Here is an 8,381-nt window from a genome sequence, read left to right on the forward strand (position 1 = left end):
TGGGGTGGGGGATGATTTCTCGCTTTCTGTCTCTATGTCTCTCTCTGTCTGGCGAGCACATGTGCCCTATAGCAAAAACCTCTCCAAAAAAAAAAAAAAAAAAAATGAGGAAAAGGAACATGCTTCATGAAGTAGAATTATGAGTTTGTTTTTTTTTCCCTAGGATAATTCCTCTGTTTTAACACTGCTATTTATTGCAATATAAAAAATTCAGGGGAAAAGCAAATTTCCCAAAAAAAAGGAATTCCTTTTTCTCACATGCTTATAAAAGTTGCCAGATTCTTCCTGAATCCTACCCGCTGGGGCGAGCCTAGTTTGTCCTGTTTTATTCTCATGGGTTTATGACACATTTTGAAATTCAATAAAACATCAAAACATTGGCTGTTCAAATCAAAGTAGAAGAAGCGTGTGTACTAGTCACGTGAGTTTAGACAAGTTATTTAACCTTCGAATGCCTCCAAGCCTCTCATTCTTTAAAATGAGGACGATGAGTGGCATTGCCTGCTTGATGGGTTATTGGGAGGAGTCAGCAAATTCATTCCTAAGACACATCATCAGGCCTGGCCCCTGTTACTGTTCTCATCACTGTCATCATTCTGCTCTTGGAGGTCAGAGACAGACTGGGTGAGAGGGGGCGGGGGCCCCCAAGCATCCCATTGTTGCAGCCCTCCTGTGTGATCACCCGACGAACACGCATCTCTCACTCCTAGGCGAGCTCCCCGAGGAGCTGACTCTCCAGAGCCCAGCACAGTGCCTGGCACTCAATCATATCCGATAAATAAATCTGCTTGTTGACAGACTGAGAAAGTCTATCCCCGCGAGGGAGATGCTCAGAGACAGGGCACTCGAGTGGGGTGGGAGTTGCCCCCTTAAAGGGCTCATGGCTTTCCAGAGAACTAATGGCTAAAGGAAGGCCAGCACCGCGGAGGGGAGGACGCTGACCTGGTTTGTTCTACAAAGCTGCCTCGTTTCATACCCTCCCGTGGAACAGGGCGAGGGGACAGGACCTGGCTCTGACCCTCGCAATAATTTCAGGAGCTGAGGAAGTGAGGGCCCATCCTTCCAACAATCAATTATACATAGCAGTTAAAAGGAGTGCAGCGGGGGAGAGGGGGGCAGCAGGTAGTGTGGTGATAGGGTGTGGGATTCCATATGGACAACTGTGTGGTTTTAGTCCCATACTCGGTGACTTGAAGAAACATGCCAGGCATGTGTGCATGCATGCCCAAAACCCCAAGAGAAGTATGGAGAAGAAGGGATTGTGGTATGGCCATCCCCCTCTGGGGAGTGTTTTTCATTTTCCCTCTATGCCTATGGCAAGCACAAGCACTCTATAGCAAAAATAAAAATAATTGTAAAAAATGGGGGCCAGCAGTTGGCATAATGGCTATGTCACTGGACTCCCATGTTGTCAATCACAGTTCGAGTCCCGGACCTGGTGGCTTAAACTCATGCCGTGTGCATGTGCATGTGTGCCCAAGATCCGGAGAGGAGAATGGAGGAGAAGGGATTGTGGCATGGCCATCCCCCTAGGGGGGTGATTTCTCGCTCTCTGTCTCTCTGTCTCTCTCTCTTTCTGGCAAATGCACATGCCCTATAGCAAAACCTCTCCAAAATAAATAAATAAATGCAGCTGATGCCCAAGGTATATTAATGCAGCAATAATAATCAAAGCAAGGTACAGACAGTCTATGTAACATGTCTGCATTCCGTTAGAAATGATACAGAGTGTGTTTAATGCACAGGCGCACACAGAGGTAGAGACAATTTTGCCAGGCTTGTGCTAGAGGGCTATACCTCTGTGAGCAGTAGATGCAGACGAAACAGAAACAGAATAAACAGGACAAACAGAAATCTCTGGCGCTTCACCTCGCCAAGCCACTGGGAAATGCTTATTTTTTACCTTACATGTTTTGAAACTTGGAATTTTTCCCCAGACACACAAATTACTTTCATAATCCTAAGAAACTAGTTTTGTTTTATTTTGCTTTCTGCTTTTTCATTGAAAGGTGATACCAAGGTTTCACAAAGATGAATGGGATGAGCCTGGTGGAGACCCAGATTGTGAGGGGCCTTTCCAAATTTACACTTACAACACTTTTCAAAAAAGATGTCCCAAATAAAGAAGTTTGGTTCTGGTGCCATCAGGTGGCATGGTGGCGAAGGCGCTTGACTTCCACATAGTTAACTGTAGTTCGAGATCTGGATCCAGCGGCTTGAAATTCATGCAGGGTGCATGTGCATGCATGCCCAAAATCCCAGGAAGAGAATGGAGGAAAAGGGATTGTGGAGTGGCCATCCCCTTTGAGGGGTGATTTCTCCCTTTCCCTCTCACTGTCTCTCTCTGTTTCTCTCCAGTGAGTGCATGTGCCTTGTGGCAAAAACAAAAAACTTAAATTAAAAAAAAAAAAAGGTTTGGTTTTATTTTCTCGGAGTAAGGTAGTGTCTGCCCAATGTTCTCTGCTCTCTTTGACTTTTTTCCTAATAACCTCTCTTCCTTGCTATCTTCTTCTTTCTTTTTTTAAAAAGAATTCTTTTATTAAGCTTTATTTAGGTCACACGAGCTCACCAGAAAGCGAAAGAGAGGAAGAGGTTTCTCCCGTTGGGGCGCAATCATGCTGCAATCCCGTCTCCTCCATCTCTCCACCCTGTCAGACCTTGGGCATGCAAGCACACTCGCCTGGCATGTTTTCCAAGTCCCCAGGGCCAGGACTCAAACTGCACAGCTGGCCCTGTGGGGCCGGCTCCTCCAACCACCAGGCCGTGGGGCCGGCCCCTCCTGTCTTCTTTAGAGAATACATCCCCAGCATCACATGCTAGACCCTGAGGAGCCTCTGGTGAGTCAGACTCACCCCACGTACAGAGCAGAGATGAGGTTAATTAGAATTGGAAACTGATGAAAGCTTCTGTTCAGTGAGCCTTTCTATTATTTTAGAATAGGGAGAAGCTTTGTGGTTTTCTCAAATGCTCTGGAAAAGACTGAAAGAGGATTGAGAGCAATTAAAAGGGGACCCAGTTTCTTTATCAAATACATGGCAGGAGAAATAAGCCTGGAGAGAGAGACGTGTGGATGAAGAGACATCAGAGATACTGACAGATCACAATGTCTGGGTCTTACCTGGATCCTGACGCAAACAGCCAAAGTGTAAAGAAGTCAAGTGTATGGGATTGATGAAACAACTGAATACGTGAAAGCTGACTAGATATTTGACGACCTTAGGTATTTATTGTTAATTATTTTAAGTTTGATAATGGTGGTGTGATTGTGTGCTTCCAAGGTTCTTCTCTTTTAGAGATCCATACTGAAATATTTATAGATCAAACATGATGGTGCCTGGGAGCTGCATTAAAATAATATGCTGGAGAGGGACCAGCAGTTAGCGTAATGGCTATGTTGCTGGACTCCCACGTAGTCGACCGCTGTTCGAGTCCCAGACCCGGTGGCTTAAACTCACGCCAGGCACGTGTGCGTGTGTGCCCAAGATCCCGAGAGGAGAATGGAGGAGAAGGGATTGTGGCGTGGCCATCCCCCCTGGGGGGTGATTTCTCGCTTTCTGTCCCTCTGTCTTCCTGGAGAGCACATGCTCCCTATAGCAAAAACCTCTCAAAATAAATAAATAAATACTATGCTGGAGAGAAGTGGGTAGAGGTATAACGGAACAAGACCAAAGTCAGAGCTGACAGCAGAGGCTGAATGAAGGGTAACAGGGATCAATTATGCTGTCTCTCCATCTGTGTCTATAACAGAACATCTTGTGGCGAGCACTGCATACGGAAGCCATCTCGAGCTATCCGCCATCTTGGAAACCATTAGGCTTCACTTCCTCACTGAGCAAATCCTTTCTCAAATCATGTGACCAACTGTTCTCTCCGGAAGTGGTTGGGTTTCTAGGCAACGGGAGAGATACACCCACATCAATGATTGGTTCATGCTGTTGTATTTCATTTGCATTTCGGGCAACCAATTGGTGCCCACCAGCTGTATATAACTCGCCATTTTTCCTGAATAAACGGAAGTAGATGGAAGAAGATGACTTGACCAGCACCTCGTAGTGTGTGTGCGTGTGTTTGTCCCATCTCTCACTCCCTCCCCCAAGGAACCTGTTCCACGGTCCCGCAGGCCGGGACAACATCTCCATGGTATCGGGTCATTGGAAAAGTCATGATGCATTTTTACATAGAAAAACCTGAAAAAAAAATACGCCATGGCTTTTCCAATGACTCAATACAACTTTTTTTTTGTTTATTTGAGAGAGAGATTTTTGCTATGGGGTGCATGTTCTTGCTGGAGAGACTGAGAGAGCAAGAGACAGAAAGTGAAAAATTACCCCCCTGGAGGGGGGAGATAGCCATGCCACAATCCCATCTCCTCTGTTCTCTCAGGATCTTGGGCGTGCATACACACGCACCCCATGTGAGTTTTACACCTCCAGGTTCGGGACTTGAACTGTGCTGGACCATGTGGGAGTCCAGTGATGTAATTATGCCATCTGCTGCATTTATTTATCTATCTATTTATTTGTTGTGATTTTCAAGCTACCAAAACCAGTACTTGAACCACAGTCGGACAGGTGGGAATTCAGTGCTCCAACCACCACACAGCCCACTGGTTCTGACATGACTTTTGAAAAAATAATTATTTATTATTTATTTAATTTTACTTATCATTATTATTTTTTAATTTGATTAGAGAGAGAAAGGGAAAGTGAGAAAGCACGCCACCATGCTTGTTTTCAAACTGCAGTCTGCCATGAGGAAGTCCAGTGCCTTAATCAACATGCACCTGCTGGCCCCATAATACAGCTTGCTTGCTTGCTTGCTTGCTTGCTTGCTTTTTTTTTTCCCCAGGGGAGAGAAAGGTCATATCTATGATTTCTTTGGACTTTTACTTTGATAAAAATGGTGCAATGGGGGGAAGGGAGATGGGGAAGAAGGGATAGCCTGGACCTGAGAAGCAGGATTTGAGGTTGGAGGAGGTCCAGCACACCAAAAGCAGAAAGGAGGAACAGGGCAAAGGGAGGGGGAGGAGAGAAGGGAAAAGGGATGTGGGCCCATTGCTTTTCTTCCTCGCCCCACCTTTTTTTTTTTTTTTTTTTTTGAGAGGTTTTTGCTATAGGGCACGTGCGCTCGCCAGACAGACAGAGAGAAACAGAGAGATAGAAAGCAGGAAATCACCCCCCAGGGGGGATGGCCACGCCGCAATCCCTTCTCCTCCATTCTCCTCTCGGGATCTTGGGCACGCACGCACCCGCGCCCGGCGTGAGTTTAAGCCACCGGGTCCGGGACTCAAACCACAGTCGACTACGTGGGAGTCCAGCGGCATAGCCATTACGCTAACTGCTGGTCCCCTCGCCCCACCTTTTCATCACTTACTCTTAATAGATAAAAGAATCACACTGGGAACATACCAAGAAAGATCCTGAACCATGAAATTCCAATTCACAGGGCCAGCGGGTGGTGGTGAGGTTAAGGCTCCCAGCTCCCACAAGGCTGGTTATGGTTCAGGTGCAGGACGGGGCAGCTTCCTTTCTCACTTTCCCACTCGGTCTGTCTCTTTCTGGTGAGTGTGCATGTCCTATAGCAAATTAAAGAAAAAAATGTAAATAATAATAAATTAAGTTAAGTAATTCTTTAAGAAAATAACAAATTGGGGCTAGCAGGTGGTATGGTGATTAGAGTACTGGACTCCCATATGGTCGACTACAGTTTGAGTCTTGGACCTGGCAGCTTCCTTTCTTGCTTTCTCTGTCTCTCTCTGGTGAGCACGTGTGACTTATAGCAAATTAATAATTAATAAATAAAATTAAATAATTTTTAAAAAGAAACTCCCATTCAGTCAGCCGGGACTGGACACTTGCATTTTCAGTATGTGCCCTGGAAAATTGCAGATCTGGTCCTCCCTGGCCCCTGAGAACGGCTTGGTGTGTCTGTCACTAACCTTTACTCTGCCAGTCTGGGGACCAAACCACTCTGTCTTGCAAAGCCTCTGAGATAGCAGTCCACTGTTTCAAGGAAGAAAAACATAAGGGAAAGGAGATTACACAAAGGAAGTGTTTTTGATTTCCTTTAATGTGCGTGTGGAAACATGAAAATGCTGACGGTGTTTTGAGTGGGGAAAAGAAACTCATCAGGCAGTTATGTTTGAAAGGCATCTCCTTAAGACTTTCTCACCCTTTGTGCTGATTTTATACTCTCTGAACGACCGTCTGATTTTTCTTATGAGGAGGGAAAACGCCTGCCCTTGGGCTCCAGAGCACAGCAGTTAAGCACCGTATATTGGGAGCCAGGTCTCACATGGCCACCCGTTGTTGGAGAATCATCCTAGGCGCGTGTGTAAACACCCCAGGCACGTGTGTGTGTTTGCCTCAGATTTTGACAGGGTGGAGAAACGGAAGGGTGCTTTCTCTTTCTGGGGTGAATGGACATGCCCTCTGGCAATAAAAAGGTGGTTCTACCTTTTATCATCAACTTTCATAAATTGATCTTTTGCTTTCCAAATCTCCTAAAAGAAAAACGAGGTCATTGTGACCTGATCCCTCATCAGCAAATTAATTCACTTAAGCTTTAGGACTGGGTAAGGTAAAGAGTCCAATCATGGAACTGAGCTGGAACTACAGAAACAGTAGCCCTTGGGGCTGGCAGGTGGCATGCTGATTAAGGGCACTGGACTCCCACTTGGCCAACCAGGGTTTGAGTCCCGAACCTGGTGGCTTGCTTTCTCACTTTCCCTCTCTCTCTGGTCAAATGAAAATAAATAAATAAATAAGTAAATAAAGTTAAATAATTCTGAGAGAAATAAAAGAAAAAGAAAGAAAGAGAGAGAGAGAGAAAGAAAGAAAGAAAGAGTAGCCCTATGGCCTCATCCCATGAGGAGTAAGTGGACTACTCCTTTGCCCACACCTTTGTGACCACAGCCCTCCCAAGAGGGAAAGATGAGAAATCATGATTCAGTCATCAGTCTGCCATCTGTCTTTCTTTCTGAGAGGTTTTTTGCTATAGGACATGTTTGTTCACCAAAGAGAAACAGAAAGTGATAAATCACCTCCCCAGGGGTATGGCCACACTGCAATCCCTCTCCTCTTGGCTTCTCCATTCTCCTCTTCAGATTTGGGCATGCTCCCACATGCACCCATGTGAGTTTTAAGCCAGGCAGGGGACTTGAACCACAGTCAACCACGTGGGAGTCCAGCAACTAACCATTCTGCCATCTGCTGGCCCCTGCCACCTTTCTTACCTGGAGCTGGTGCTTGCTCAGGCATAAGGTCTGGAGACGGTGAGGCCAGCCAGGAGGAAGAAAGACGTTCTGAAGCAAGGCAGTCTGCAGCCCCCTGGGCCTTGATGCTGGTGGGGATATTCTCAGGGACTGAAGTGTCTTCTGTGCCCCTCTAATATAAAGAGGACACAGAAAAGAACTGCAAGCAGCTGGACCCACACTCTCCCACAGGGAGCTGTGAAGTCAGACAGACTCAGCTGTTCAGTTAGAGGTATCCTCTCACTTGTAGGTCGCCCCATCCCATCCCCCAAAAGACAAAGAAGCATTGCCCCAGGTCTTCTAGAGGCCTTTGTTCCCACCCAGAACCTGAGCCACAGCTACCCAGGGACCTGCTGCACCCATTCAAGCCCACCTCCAGCTGGCATTTCCCGCCCCCACTGTGGTTAGAAATTCACCTCTTGCCCCCTCAAGGACCTCACTGAGGCACAGGTGACAGCGGGCCATCAGGCCAGGAAGGCAGGGGCGGGCCCATGCTGCCATTCAGGGCAGCCTGAGTGCAAATCCCTTGGCAATGCACCTGGGCCAGCGTGGGGGGAGAGGGGGGACGACTAACTGAACCTGCCCTCCAAGTGGTGTGTGTATGTGTTTGTGTTGGGGGTGGGGGGTGACAACGTGAGTATCTGGGCCGAGGAGAGGAAGAGGTCGGTCCTGTGAAATGGGCCAGGCCAGTCACGCACAGTACCAGTGTGACCAGGAGGAGCACTCCAGGCTGAGAACACAGTTTCAGGAGAGAAGGAAGAGGTCTCGGTCAACTGGTTTGGAGGGTGTGCGTGAGGGGCTGCAGAGTGACGGGAAGAGTAGCTGAGCTCAGTGAGGGCTAGGCTGGAGTCCCGACAGGGCCCAGGTGAGCAAGGGGACAGTGTGAAGGCGTCTCAGAGTCACCTGGCCAGAAGAGACACACAAGTCTCTGGCGGCAGGGAACAGAAGGCCAGAGGTCAATGCAAAGCGAGATGGAGAGTAGCGCGGGAGAAAGAGAGAGAAGGGACAGACCCGGCCAGGACAGACGAGGCAAAGTTGAGGGGTTTGCGGAGAGGAGAGAGCGGGTCGTGCATCCGTCCCCGCGAAGAAGGGCGCCGAGACGGCCGCGCCCCCTGGCCTCCCCGCCGAA

This window comes from Tupaia chinensis, unplaced genomic scaffold (assembly GCF_000334495.1).
Source record: "Tupaia chinensis unplaced genomic scaffold, TupChi_1.0 Scaffold000377_2, whole genome shotgun sequence".
Taxonomy (NCBI): Eukaryota; Metazoa; Chordata; class Mammalia; order Scandentia; family Tupaiidae; genus Tupaia; species Tupaia belangeri.